Here is a 15,990-nt window from a genome sequence, read left to right as displayed (position 1 = left end):
CGATGCTGAAAGTCAGTGAGCAGGTGGGGGTGGGGAATGGGGGACCTGTGCTTAATAAGTGTGGTTCTAGCAATGTGGTGTATATCTGACCTTTATCTTTCAAATAACCTGTGTAAATCTAGACCAGTCAGTGAACACAGATAGATGGCTGTGTTCAGAGAAACAATAAAATTAGGTGAGCAAATTGTAATACAAGGAAAAATTGACATGGTGGCCCAGTGCACAACATCCAGTTCCGCAGTTTGTCTTAAGTGGCTTCTGTAGGTGATGTTGACTGACCAGGAATGGTTTGCTAATGGGAATGGATGGTCAATTTTCTTACAGGAAAAAATGGTGAATACTTGATCTCAGAGGTTATTTTCAGAAGAAGAGAGGTACTGTTATGACCATGACCATCAAGAAATATGTTATGGATGTCTTCTCTCTAAATTAAGGTGAAGGAAACAAATTGAACTGTATACCATGTCCTGGGTGGCTCATAAAGAAAAATTTAAGAGCCTGATACCTTAAATAAAAAAAAAAGGTTATTGTACCCCACATTCACACTTTTGCTTGCACTTGTCTATTCCTAGAACTTCTTGCCCTAAATACAAAATTATGCTTTCCTGTGTTGCTTTGAACTTAGCTCTATTCCAGTTTCAGCATCTCTGCACATTGAATAGAGATGATCAGTTCTACCCCAGGTTGTAAAGAAACCATCCCTGCCTGAGCCAGTCTCTCTCCCTTATGATTGAGATAGATTCACACAAGGCACAAAGGGAATGTGGAGAAGAGAGTAACTTTGGAATGTACTATTCTTCATACCCATTTTCCCCGTGGCTTGTATTCTTAACTATTAAAATATGTCTCAGGTTATTATTTTACACAAGGTTATAGACCTTTATTAACTAAGGAAACAGTTGCTGCTTTGAAAGATAATTCCTTTAATCTCAGTGACAAGACAATATAAATGTATTTATTATTTATACAGAGTTCAAATGAAGGTGGTAGAAGGGAGAAGATGCTCACAGTTATGCAGGGTATGGACTAACAGAAGCTCTGCCATTCCAATATGTAGTTTCTAGGTTTATATTCATTTCAAAGATACCAACACAGAGAGAAAGAATACAATTTGCTGTGGGGGAATTTAATATGCAGGCCATAAGGACAGATGAAGCTACCTAACTTCAAGTAAGGTTGGGGATTTAGTTGAATTTTGTGGTCAGGAAGAATAAGAAACATTTAGTGAACAGGCAGCTAGTTGTTGGCACATGTTTACTCATGGAAGAGAGCTAGACAGGAAGTCAGAATGATTGAGTCCTACCTAGTTCTGGTGCTGCCACTAACTTAGTACATGATCTCTTTAGCTATTTAATCTACTTTGGAATTGATTTTCATTCTGATAATAAATACTATCTACTCTGTAAGAAAACTTCTGACACTAATAGATTATAAATTTATATTAATAATAAAAAGATAAGATCAACAGATAAAAAGAGGTCATTTATTTTTAGTTGTTGGTTACTACATTTTCATCCTATATCTGAACATTCACATGTAATAGCTACCCAAAGCTATTCATATATATATATATATAATGTCTATATCACTTGAGTTCTGTGAGCTTAAATACATTTTTAGCTCATCACAGTTTATTCATGTTGGTTAAGCTCCTAAATAATATATTCATAAAAACTGGGAATGAATTCTAGGATATACATAAGGATTCTGTAATATTAGATGAGAAATACAAATAACTACTAATTTGAATGATTTATAATAGGGCAGTCATTTTTCTTTAAACTGCTATTTCTCCATCAGCATATGCAAATCTTCTGGCAAAATTTATAAAATTTAATTCATAAAATGTAGTCACTATTTGTTCACTTCTACTCATTCATTGATACTCAGCAATTTATGAGTATTTAATATATCTATTACTTGAGAATAATTATTCTGACTTCTACTCCTCAGACATAAATTTTCAGGTCCATGAAAATAAATCTCTTATATATATCAATATCACAAACTGTCAGATATTTAATTGCATGTTGATTGTTTTCAAGTGGGTAGCTCATCAACATTTAAAATACTAACCATAAGTCCCCACCGTAGCTGCCGCTGAGCCCTCCGTCACCTTCTCTGAGCAGAACATGGCTGTGCCTCCCACGTATATTGATCTTGGCAAATCCGCCAGGGATGTCTTCACCAAGGGCTATGGATTTGGCTTAATAAAACTCGAGTTGAAAACAAAATCTGAGAATGGACTGGAATTTACGAGCTCAGGTTCAGCCAACACCGAGACCACCAAAGTGACGGGCAGCCTGGAAACCAAGTACAGGTGGATCGAGTATGGCCTGACGTTCACGGAGAAGTGGAACACTGACAACACGCTGGTTACTGAGATCACGGTGGAAGACCAGCTTGCACGTGGACTGAAGCTGACCTTCGATTCATCCTTCTCACCAAACACTGGGAAAAAGAATGCTAAAATCAAGACAGGGTACAAACGGGAGCACGTCAATCTGGGCTGCGACGTGGATTTCGACATTGCCGGGCCTTCAATCCGAGGTGCTCTGGTGCTGGGTTATGAGGGCTGGCTGGCAGGCTACCAGATGAATTTGAGACCGCAAAGTCTCGAGTGACCCAGAGCAACTTTGCGGTTGGCTACAAGACGGATGAATTCCAGCTTCACACCAATGTAAACAACGGGACGGAGTTTGGTGGCTCCATTTATCAGAAGGTGAACAAGAAGTTGGAGACTGCTGTCAATCTCGCCTGGACGGCAGGAAACAGTTACACTCGCATCGGAATAGCAGCCAAGTATCAGATCGACCTCGATGCCTGCTTCTCGGCTAAAGTGAACAACTCCAGCCTGATTGGGCTCAGATACACTCAGACACTAAAGCCAGGTATCAAACTGACACTGTCAGCACTGCTGGATGGCAAGAATGTCAATGCGGGTGGCCACAAGCTTGGTCTAGGACTGGAATTTCAAGCATAAATGAAGATGTACAACCATTTAATTTTAAACTATTTTGCAGCGTAGCTACCTGCAGAATGTAGTGTACCTTTTAATGTTGTATGTCTGGGATGCAAGTATTGCTAAATATCATGTTAGAACTCCAGGTTTAAAGATGATTCAGCTTTAAGGTGTTACCCTTTCAGAGGTACAGAAGAAACCCGATTCCAAAAAAGGTCCTTTCAGCTGTAGACTTGGGGGGCCTTGGCAGCCCCTCTAGAGATGTCAGGTTTCTTTTTTTATCTAGAAATGGCTGCAAGTGGAAGCTGAGATTTGTAAGCACTTTGTAAATTTGTATTGCTTCAATGAATGAAATTGTGACTTCCTGAGAATTGAACCTTGACTTCCTACCCTAACTGAGAGAGATTCACTGTTTGATGGTGTGTACAAACTCATCTGAAGGGACTTTTTTAAGACAGATCTTCACGACCTGTTTCCACCCCAGTCCATCACCTCTTTTACACCAAAAGTAGTTTGCAGGGTGTGGTAGATGTTTCTTTTGTGCCATTTTGGGGTGGAAAAGGTGGATATGATCAAGCCAATAATTCAGGACTAATTCCCTCTCACGTTGTGGTTTTTTGCCCTTGCACCAGAGTATGAAATAGCTTCTAAGAGCTCCAGCTGCAAGCTGGGAAGAGTCTCTGTGACTGTAAGCACATGGTGACAACACTCGGAACCTAAATTAGACTTCTGTTGTATTCTCGCCACTCAGTTTATTTTCTAGCAGTTTAATGGGTACATCGTAGAGTCTTCCATTGTGTGGAATTAGATCATCCCTTTCAAATGCTGTAATTAACATCACTTAAAATAAAACTTGAATAAAATACTGAAACCTCAAAAAACAATAAAAAAATAAAAATAAAATACTAACCATAAAATTGTCATTAATTTATTTATGCATTAATTAATTCCAGATATCCTCAGCATATTTTTCTGCTTTGGGTCATGAAATAGTAAGCAGGATCAGATTTACTTGTCTGTCAAACACACTGTAATTAACAAATTACAATTTGTTAATTGTAATTAACATCACTTAAAATAAAACTTGAATAAAATACTGAAACCTCAAAAAACAATAAAAAAATAAAAATAAAATACTAACCATAAAATTGTCATTAATTTATTTATGCATTAATTAATTCCAGATATCCTCAGCATATTTTTCTGCTTTGGGTCATGAAATAGTAAGCAGGATCAGATTTACTTGTCTGTCAAACACACACACACACACACACACAAGAAAACTATCAAGTGGTATATGGCTGTGATCTCAGAGATATGAAAACCAGTGGGGTCATCCCTCAGAATGCCCAGATTTATAAAGAAGGCATTTTTAGGGACCACCACCCAGGGAGGGGAACATACACAGAGCAGAAGAATCTTGTTGAGTTGAGTGGACAGAGAACAAAGTCCAGGGAAGTTCAGGTGGAATGGCATTTGGGGGGCAGAGTACTAACCAAGAGAGATACTCAGAAAAAACTTCAAAAATTTTCATGGATGTTCCTGAATATCTGGCTGGATCCTAATCTGCACATGAATAGGTAACAATTTCATGAGGTCAGGAAAGAATAGTTTCTGAGTAGTTTCAAAGTAAATCATTCCCAGAGTTCATACAGGATTGGGAGATGTTTGAATTCTGTCTGGCTAGACAAGATAAAACACACTAAAGACACCAAATAATCATTAGAAATCTAAAAAATGTCACTTATTTGTAGTAAGGCTAAGTAGTATGGTAAAATAATACTAGTCTAAAGGTCACAGTAGACCCACCTTAACAAAGGTTAAAACAGGTCACAAATGAATCAACCTAATACAAAATAACTTAATTCTCTTGTTAAAAAAACTTAAGCACTCTTTAAAGTCATATAATAACATAATACCTAACACCCCATTTAAAATTATTAGACATACAAAGATGCAGCAAATTGTGACACAACTAAGTAAACATTCAGTCATTAGAAACAGGCCCATAAATGCTAGAGGTGATGAAATTAGCAGATGAAAAAACTTAAAACAGCTATTATATGTATTATAATGTTTATAGATTTAAAAAACCTTTTAGAACAGTTTGAGGTTTACAGAAAAATTCAAAGGGAGGTACAGGTTTCTCATATACCACTTGCCCCAGCACATACATACCTTCCCTATTAAAAACAACCCCACCAGAGTGATATATTTGTTAAAACTAATGAACCTATACACTTTATAATCACCCAAAGCCATAGTTTACATTATGACTGACTCATATTGTTGTACATTCTGTGGGGCTGAATAAATGCATAATGCCATGAATACATCATTATGGCATCAAACAGCATATTTTCACTGCTCTAAAAATTCTCTGTGCTCCACCTAATCATACCTGTCCTCTTAACTCAACCACTTATCTTTTTACTGTCTCTATATTTTTGTCTTTTTCAGGATGTCCTACAGTTAAAATTATATAGCTTAATTTTTCAGATTGGCTTCTTTCACTTAGTAATATGCATTTAAGGTCCCTTCATGTCTTGATAACTTATTTAATTTTAGCACCAAACAATAGCCCATTGTCTGGATTTACCACATTTTATATATATATATATTCACCTACTGAAGGACATCTTGGTTTCTTCTAAGTTTTAGCAATTATGAATAAAGCTTGTATAAACATCTGTGTGCAGATTGTTGTGAGGGTATACATTTTCCGTTCTTTTGGGTACATATCAAGAAGCATGATTGCTGGATTGTGTGAAAATAAGTCAAACTATCTTCCAAAATGGCTACGCTATCTTGCATTCCTACCAGCAATGAATGAGAGTTTCTGTCCACATACTCATCAGTATTTGGTGTTTTCAAGTTTTGGATTTTGACCATTTTAATAAACACAGTGAGGATATCTAATTATCTCTGGGGTATCTCATTGCTGTTTTACATTGTATTTCCCTGACCACGTGTGATGTTGATCTCATTCTCATGATTATTTACCATCTATTTACCTTCTTTGATTAGGTATTCTTAAAAACTTTGGTACATTTTTATTTTCTTTTTATTGGTGTGGCATTGGTTAATAAAATTATATAGGCTTCAGGTGTATAACTCCATAATACATTATCGGTATATCATATTGGTGTGCGTCGCCCCAAGACAAGTCTCCTTCTATCACCATTTTTCCCCCTTTTACCCTTTTCTATCTACCCTCACCCCTCTTCCCATCTAGTAATCACCATACTGTTGATACTCTATGAGGGTTTTTTCCCTAACCCTTCCACCTGTTTCACCGAGGTCCCCATCCCCTCTCCCGTCTGAAAGCTGTCAGTCTGTTCTCTGTCTCTATGAGTCTGTTGCAATTTTCTTTGTTTACTTTGTTACTTAGATTCCACCTGTAAGTGAAATCATATGGTATTTGTCTTCTCTGGCTTATTTAAGTTAGCATAATAATCATTTCTATCCATGCTGTCACAAAAGGTGAGATTTCCTTCTTTTTTACAGCTGAGTATTATTTCATTGTGTAAATGTACTCAGCTTTTTTATCCACTCATCTAATGATGGGTACTTGGGCTGCTTCCAAATCCTGGCTATTGTAAATAATGATGCAATGGACATAGGGGTGCATATATTCTTCTAAATAAGTGTTTTAAGTTTCTTCAGATATATTCCCATAAGTGAAATCACTGGGCCATGCGATAGTTCCATTTTTATTTAAAAAAATTTTTAAGTATATTTTATTATGTTGTTACAGTAGTCCCAATTTTTTCCCTTTTGCTCCCCTCTGTCCAGTACTTCCCTTCCCCCAGCAATCCCAACCCCCCTTAGTTCATGCCCATGGGTCATGCATTTAAGTTCTTTGACTTCATCCTTTTCTATATTATTCTTAACATCCCCCTGTCTATTTTGTAACAACCAATTATTATTCTTGATCCCTGCACCATTACCTCATCTCCTCCTTCCCCGCCCAGCTGATCACCCTCCAAATGATCCCTATACCTACGATTCTGTTCCTATTCTGGCTTGCTTAGTTGGATTTGGTTTTTATTTTTTAGATTCAGTTGTTGATAATTGTGAGTTTGTTGTCATTTTAATGTTCATAGTTTTGATCTTCTTTTTCTTAAATAAATCCCTTTAACATCTCATACAATAATGGCTTTGTGATAATGAACTCTTTTAGCTTTACCTTATCTGGGGAGCACTTCATCTGCCCTTCCATTCTAAATTATAGCTTTGCTGGATAGAGTAATCTTGGTTGTAGGTCCTTGCTTTTCCCCATATTGAATACTGATTGCCAGTCTCTTCTTGCCTGCAAAGTTTCTTTTGAGAAATCAGCTGATAGTCTTATAGGCACCCCTCTGTAGGTAACTCTCTGCTTTTCTCTTGTTACTTTTAAGATTCTCTCTTTACGTTTAACCTTTGACATTTTAATCATGATGTGTCTTGGTGTGGTCCTCTTTGGGTCTAGTTTCTTTGGGACTCTCTGGGCTCTCTGGACTTGTATGTCTATTTCCTCACCAAATTTGGGAAGTTTTCTTTCACTATTTTTTCAAATAACCTTTCAATTTATTGCTTTTCATTTTTTTCTGTCACCCCTATGATTTGGATGTTGGCATATTTAAAGTAGTCCCAGAGGTTCCTGAGCCTCTCCTTGTTTTTTTCAATTTTTGTTTTCTCATTTTGTACTGGTCGACTGTTTTTGTTCTTCCTTATGTTTCAAGTCATTGATTTGAACCCTGGTTTCCTTCTCTTCACCATTGCTTTTATGTGGATATTCCTTCGTTTTGTTTAGCATAGCCTTCACTTCTTTCTTTATGTGTTTGCCATACTTAAGAATGTCTGTCAAGTCTGTGAGCATCTTTATCACCAGTGTTTTGAATTCTGTGTCTGTTAGGTTGGCTATCTCTTTGTCTGTTAAGTTGGCTACCTCCCCATCACTTAGTTCTCTCATGCAACCTTGACCCATTCCTCCTCTTGGTCCATAGTTCTCTGTCTACTCATCTTGACAGGCTCCTGTGTTTGTTTGCCTCCGTGTTGCACCTGTTATGTTGTAAAGGGTGGAGCCTTGGGTATTAGTCAGTATAGGGTGGGGGAGGGATCAGACAGGGAACAATGCCACTTGCTCAGCACTCGCTCATTTTCCAGGCATTTCTCTTGCTTCTAAATGAGACTGGCGCCACTCTAGCTGTTGCCCTGGCCATTGTTCCCAGAGTAGGTGGGACTGCAGAAATTTTAGGACCATGAGGGCCCTTTAAACAAGCAGATTCTGCTGAGAGACTGACAGTTTCTGCCTTTGCCCAACCCCCACTCGTTTTCATAGTCAGAAGCAACGAGGCTTTATTTTCCCTGGTGCTGGAACCATGAGCTGTGTGGTCTGCTCCACAGCTGTCCCTCTAAACTTTTAAATGTTTCATGCACTTTCTGCCATTCTGCCTCTGTTGCCACTGTTGCCACTGCTGCCGCTGTTGCCACTTCTGCCACTGCTGCTGCCACAACACTGAGTCCTTTCTGCCCTGGCTCTGCCCCTTCTACCTGTCTGAATTAGTGTTTGTTACAGAAACCCTGGGCTGCTCCAATTGAAAACAAACCCATGGCCCTTTAGCTAGGGGTCCGATTGCCCGCCGCCAAAATTACAACTCTGAACATTATATTTGAGTGAAAAGAAAAATTGCTTATTTAACAGTTACACATATCCTCGCCTCCCCTCTACCAAACCTAACCAGTTTTAGGGGTTTCAGAAAAACCCTTTCCCTGCCTCCTAGGCACAGTTCAGCATTACCAGCAGCAGCCAATCACGCAATCTGATTGGCGAGGTCCTTTCTGTGCTGTGGTGCCCTCCAGCTCTGAATGCAGGGCCGCCTGGATTTTCAGCCTCCTTGCGAACTGTCTTCTTTCTGTAAACCGCGTGGATCTCCTCTCCTTCTCCAGAGCACCTCTGCAAACACTCACCAGCGAGGGAGACAGCCCCAGAGTGTGCTCCCCAGCATGCGCCCGAGCATGCCCCCCCTAAAGTGTTCACAGCTGCCTATATATCCCTGACTGCGTCCTCTGATGCAGTGGGTGTTGTCAATAGTTCTGACCATTGGCAGAACCCCATGTAGGCTCTGTGTGCTTTCCATACCATCACCTGGTTGAAGACTCCTTCCATCCACCTGAGGCTTTGGATGCATTAAAGTAATTCACATAATGAAAGACACCGGCCATCAGCCTCAGGCATGTGGAGGCATTCTGAAAGCTGCTTCCTTCTCCCCATCACCCAGCCACAAACTCCAGGGATTTTTGGACTCCACTGTTTTCTTAACAGTTTCCCCCTCTCAGACTTAGACCCTTTATAATCTTAGAAAGGACAATGGGTGAAGGTCTCATGCTCTTCTAACTCCTTCCTGCTGGATGTGGTCGTCGTCCTACCTACCCTTGGGTCTAGAGATCCCTAATAAGAGTGGGGATGTAGGGGAGGGTGGCCTTTCCACCTGGGGAAAGATCTTGCAGAGTCCAGGTCAGTTGGCTGTTTCTGGGTAGCGGTATGCTTAGTTTCCAAGGGCTGGCACTGCTGGACAAGCTGGCATCCTTGTCGTATTCTGGAGGCAACAGATTTAAAAGGCAACAGGGTTAAAAAAAAAACAAACACAATTCAACCTACAACCACTATATACAAAAGACATCATTAAAACCATAATCATTAGATGACAAAAAAAGCAGGGATTTATCTCTCAATGCCTCACATTACAAAAAGAAATGGCTTCTTTGGAGGAAGGTGTGCAGGGCGTGTCAAACCTGTCCAAAGTCCTTTTGCCCACTTCACTTAGCTTGGGCTCAGGGGTATACTTTAAGATTTCCCCCCTCTCAGACCTCTGGGCCCTTTCTGTCCAAACCACTATGACAGAAAAGACAGACCAGTTTTAAGGTGAAGCCCACAGACCACCCCATACTTCGCCAACTCAACCACTTAGTTCAGCCAAGCCGTTGAGTCTCAGGAGGTGGGAATGCAGATGGGCTTCTTAAGTGAGGCCTATATATATGGATAATCACTCCAGTAGAGATCATAGGTTTATGCCCTATGAAAACAGGAAAAAAACAAAAAACAAACACACACGTTAAGTCACACAACACGATTCACAAAACAATCTCTAAATTTGCGAGACTGTCTAATTGGGAAGACCTCCAGTTGCAAGGCACTTGCTATTCTTCTTGCTTATAAATAAAACATCCTTTATAATGTCACAGGCCTGGTCCAACTTTTAAATGAAAACAACCTTTAAATCAAAATAAACTTGAGGGAGAGTTAGCTGCACTAGTTTATGGTCTACCACTGAGCATTATGATTTTCTTTGAGTCTTGATTTTTCTCCCTAAGATCACCCACCTTGTCAGTAAAGGGACTGCATTAAGTCCCTTTATAGTTTAGCCTGTTCATTTGCATAAAAACAACAAGAGCAGTGATTGATCACATATGACCTTTAAGTTTACTTTGCTGGAACTTACAGTAGGAACCTTCATGTTGACTTTTAGTTTGCCCGTCAGGGCACAGGAGCTGAGCCACACACCTGCCATTCAGCCTTGTCTTTAAGCATCTGCTTTCCCAAATCCTTCATGTTTTCCATTATGCCTTAAGGTTCCTTCCGGCCTCCTTTCAGGAAAGCAACCTTCGTTCCTTCCCTGGAAAGATTGCCATGAACCGCACAACCAACCAAGGTGCCAGGTTTTCTCTTCTGGGCTTTCCTTAGCTTCAAATGTCAAGTCTGGTTCCGCAGGGCTTTCTGGTGACAACCAGAGCCCAAGCATGCCTTCCTCAGGCATGTCATTCCAGCCAAAGTCTTGGTAAAAACCTCTATTAACAAGTGGTCTTGTTAGTCTTATGCAAAGAAAGCTAATGTCATTACCTAATTCTTCAAAATTGCCAAATTCTGGAGGGATCAGGTAAGGAGAAAAATACACAGCGTGGAGGAAAATCCTTGTCCTTCTATATATGGCCAGTACCAATACAGAGAATTCCAGACCTCTCCTAGGTCTGAGAATTCTAGACCTTTCATAGGTCTCAATAGCCAATACCAATACAGAGAATTCCAGACCCTTCCTAGGTCTGAGAATTCTAGACCTTTCATAGGTCTCAAGGCTAAATGCCAATACAGAGGTATGGTAACCATACAATAAGACCACAAGTTGTTGAGATTTCCTTTTCCCAGGTTTAAAAACTTTTACAAACTTATGATACAACATTTCCAGACTTTCCATATATTTACCCATTCAGATTTTAACCATAACTTATTTTCCAATTCTTGTTCTTTTCCACACTGTAAAGGACTATACTCAAACTCAGTACCTGGCAGCTAAAAGTTCCCTAGATTTGTAGAGATATCCTGCAGTTTTCTGAAGCTTAGACCTTGTAAACACCTGTCATGCAGCAATGACCTAAATGTTTAGACATATACCATTTTACAAACAAAGCACATCACCTTAAGAGCATACCTAACCCACCATTTTGCCCACTTCAAAGATGGTACCATTACATGCAGCATCTTTAAAGATGGCGGCACCCATAAGTGCCACCCACAAGATGGTGGCAAACCCACGTGACTCTACCACCATGGTAAAGCACTCACATGGCTTACCCAAAATGGCAGTATACCTATGAGGCTCAGTGTTCAATTCACAACCTTCATGCAGGCTCTAGAGGGAGAGACACATTTCTCCTCCTGCAGGGGTGGAGTCATTGGCTTTGCAGTCACTTCAGAGGCCAGAACCAAAAAGGGTGGTACGAGAAAAGTCCCTTGAATTTGCAAAGGGGTGAGCACTGCGGAAGCCACTCCCACCTGTGGAGTGGGTGGTGTTGTGGAAACCGTGTCCACCTCGGGAGAGGGCAGTGCCACAGAAACCACCTCTACCTGGGGAGAGGCAAGGACCAGAAAACATATATACCACTTAGGCAACCCCCTTCTCATTTTTTTTCTTTTCACTCTCCAGGCGTATTTAGGCGGTCGGCGCCCTCAGAAGATGTCTTCCAACGGGGTCGGCCAGCCACGAGCAATTTATTAATGTCCCATCTGGGGTGCCAAATTGTTACAGAACCCCTGGGCTGCTCCAGTTGAAAACAAACCCACGGGCCCTTTAGCTAGGGGTCCGATTGCCCGCCGCCAAAATTACAACTCTGAACATTATATTTGAGTGGAAAGAAAAATTGCTTATTTAACAGTTACACATATCCTTGCCTCCCCTCTACCAAACCTAACCAGTTTTAGGGGGGTCAGAAACACCCTTTCCCTGCCTCCTAGGCACAGTTCAGCATTACCAGCAGCAGCCAATCACGCAATCTGATTGGCGAGGTCCTTTCTATGCTGTGGTGTCCTCCAGCTCTCAATGCAGGGCCGCCTGGATTTTCAGCCTCCTTGCGAACTGTCTTCTTTCTGTAAACCGCGTGGATCTCCTCTCCTTCTCCAGAGCACCTCTGTGAACACTCGCCAGCGAGGGAGACAGCCCCAGAGCGTGCCCACCAGAGTCCCCCCGAGTGTGCCCTGCCTAAAGTGTTCGCAGCTGCCTATATATCCCTGACTGCGTCCTCTGACACACTGGGTGTTGCCAATAGTTCTGACCATTGGCAGAACCCCATGTAGGCTCTGTGTGCTTTCCATACCATCACCTGGTTGAAGACTCCTCCCATCCACCTGAGGCTTTGGATGCATTAAAGTAATTCACATAATGAAAGACACCGACCATCAGCCTCAGGCATATGGAGGCATTCTAAAAGCTGCTTCCTTCTCCCCATCCCCCAGCCACAAACTCTGGTGATTTTTGGACTCCCCTGTTTCTGTAACATTTCTTCCTTATATCTTTCTTTGTTAGACTTCTATGCAGCTCAATTTTCTGGAAGTTCTGTTTGTCTCTAGTTTTGATGTAGTTGTATTCCTTTTTAGTTGTGGAGGAAGATGCAATGTGTCTTTCTAGGCCTCCATCTTGGCCAGAAGTCCTCTTGGGTAAATTTCTAAGGGTGAAATTCATGAATTATATGGTAAGGTTATGTGGGCAACTGCTCTTTGTGATTTAAGAAATTGTAGACCCAGACTGAGCATTACAAGCCACCAGCGTCTTGGCCATGCTTGTCTCTAAGTCTCAACATAAGGCTGTGTGTGGAACATAACTGTCAACCACTCAGAGGGTTGCCATGGGAATTAGATCAAAGAACGCTTACTAAGTTCATTGTGCTTTAGAACTTGCTCTGCTTTCTTTATCAGCAATGTAGTATAAGCTATCTTTAGCAGGTACTATATGAAACCCTGCACCTGGTCCAAATGTTTTATAGACCTTGACTCTAATCAGTCAGTGTGATTCCCAAGTTAGTGTATGTTATCTGTTATTGTCAAATACCTGAATAAAATAGACAATTTATGACAACTTGTATCTCTTGTATGTATCCTTCTCAATAAAAGACACGAGGGATGAAGGTTTGGTTGCTGGTCTCCACTAGAGAGCCAGTCACCTTTTTTCCCCCAGACATAATAAAATATCCTGGGTAAAAGTTTGTTCCACCATGGTCACGAAGCCTCTGCTGGACAGAGCAACTTCCAACCAAGCCTAGGGTGGCACCTCCACCATAAGGTTACATATAACTTTATTTATTTTAGAATAGAGCATCTTTATTTTATTTTATTTTTGTACTTTAAAATGCTTAACGTAGTAGTGATTGGAAAATTAAATACCAATCCAAAATATTAAAATAATATTGCATACAAAAGGTATTTTTACTTACAAAAATAGACAAGTAAGATATATGTATTATCTGTATCAAAATTCAGCAAACTAGAACACTCTAACTATAAACAATAAAAGGTATTAAATGATGTGAATCCAAACTCTAAGCTTTAGTTGCTATAAAAGTGTATATTATTTCTGGAGAATGAATTACTTGCTGAGTAAAAAAAAATTATTTTAGACATGTAATTTTAAATTTTATTTCATTAATGTAATGGATTACATTACTTTATTTTCAAATGGTGAATCAGCCTTACATTCCTCGGATAAATCCCACTTGAAATCATATATAACTTTTTTTACATTGGTGGATTCAATTTGCTAATATTTTGTTGAGGGATTCACATCTACTTGCTGAGAGATTTTGGTATGTGTTTTCCTGTTTTTTTGTAATGTATTAGTTTGACTGTTTTTTGTTTCACTGGCCTCAGAGAATGAGTTAGGAAGCATTCCTTTTGTATTTATCCTCTTAAAGACATTGTAGATATAATTTTTTTCTTAAATATTTGATAGAATTCACCCATCTGACACTTTCTCTTTTGGAAGGTTTTTAATTATGGATTCAACTTCCTTAATAGATTTAGGTCTATTTAGACTGTTTATTTCTCCTTGTGTGAGTTTTGGCCTATAGTGTCATTCAGGGACTTTGTCCACTTCATATAGGTTTTCAGATTTGTTGGCATAAAGTTGTTCATAATATTTCTTTATTATCCTTTTAATGTTCACAAGAACTTACCTTTCTTTTCCCCCATCATTGGCAATGTGTCCTCTCTCTGCTTTCTAAAAAATCAGTACTTGGTTTTATTGATTTTCTTTAGCTTCTATTTTTAATTTCATGATTTCTTGTGTAATATTTACTATTTCTCTTCTTCTGCTTGCCCAGACTTTAATTTGTTTTTGTTTTTGTTTTTTTTTAGTTTCCACAAGTGGAAAGTTAGACTATTGATTCTAGGTCTTTTCTTTTTCTAATATATGCAGTCAATGCTATAAATTTCCCACTAAGCACTGCTTTTTGCTGCATTGCACAAATTTTAGTAGGTTGTGTTTTTATTTTTATTTTTTAAAATACTTTAAAATTACTTTTGATATTTTATCTTTGACCCATATGTCATTCAGAAACTGATTGTTTAATCTCCTCACAATTGATAATTTTCCAATTATATTTTTGTTTTGGATTTTTAATTTAATTCCACTATGCTTTGATCCACTATCTTGCTCCTTTTGGGTGAAGTAGTTTTTAGATGTTTATTATATAATGTTCTTGAACTCATCTCTGTCCTTACTGAAATCTGTTCATATAATTATTGCTGTTTTTGATTAATTTTAGAATGGTATATTTTCTTCATTCATTTACTTCTAATTGATATTTATCTTTATATTTAAAGTGTGTTTCTTTAGGCCACATATAGTTGGGTCTTATTTTTTGATCTCTTGACCAATATTTGTCATTTAATTGGTATGTTTATGCCATTGATGTTCAAAGTGATTATTGATATCAATGGAATTAATATCTGCCATTTTGTTACAGTTTTTAGATTTTTTATTTTAATTACATTTTATTTATTATGCTATTTATTATTTATTATGCTATTATTTTTCCCCTTTGTCCTCCTCCACCCAGCAATCCCACTCCCTTAGGCAATCCCCCTCCCTTAGGCAATCCCCACACCATTGTTCATGTCTCTGGGCCATGTGTATGAGTTCTATGGCTTCCCCATTTCCTCTAGTATATTTTACATCCCCATGGCTATTCTGTAACTACCAATTTGTACTTCTTAATCCCCTCACCTTCTCACTCATTCCTCCAAAACTCCCCCCATTTTGGAACCATCAAAATGCTGTCCATAGCTATGATTCTGCCTCTGTTCTTCTTTTTTGCTTAGTTTGTTTTATAGATTCAACTGTTGATAGATATGTATTTATCGCCATTTTATTGATCATAGTTTTAAACTTCTTTTTTTAAAGATTATATTGATTTATTTTTAGAAAGTGGAGAAGAGAGGGAGAGAAACATCAATGTGTGGTTGCCCCTCATGCACCCCCAACTGGGGATCTGGCCTGCAATCCAGGCTGTGCCCTGACTGGGAGTCAAACCAGTGACTCTTTGGTTCACAGGCCAGCACTCAATCCACTGAGCAACACTAGCCAGGGCTGTTTTGCTTTTATTTTCTTTTTTAAAAAAGAAATAAGCTTTATTGATTATGCTGTTACAATTGTCCCAATTTCTTTTCCCTTTGTTCCCCTCCACCCAGTTACTCCCCACCCTCCAGTTTTCCCCCACCA

The 15,990-nt window shown here is 39.2% G+C and overlaps 1 pseudogene; it reads left to right on the top strand.

The window, feature by feature from the left end:
* Positions 1 to 2,086: 2,086 nt before the first annotated feature.
* LOC150021820 (non-selective voltage-gated ion channel VDAC1 pseudogene) lies at positions 2,087 to 2,984 on the top strand (annotated as a pseudogene).
* The last annotated feature ends 13,006 nt before the right edge of the window (positions 2,985 to 15,990 follow it).

This window comes from Furipterus horrens, unplaced genomic scaffold, assembly GCF_987537825.1.
Source record: "Furipterus horrens unplaced genomic scaffold, mFurHor1.1.pri manual_scaffold_1, whole genome shotgun sequence".
NCBI lineage: Eukaryota > Metazoa > Chordata > Mammalia > Chiroptera > Furipteridae > Furipterus > Furipterus horrens.
This window is presented reverse-complemented; position numbering and strand designations above follow the sequence as displayed.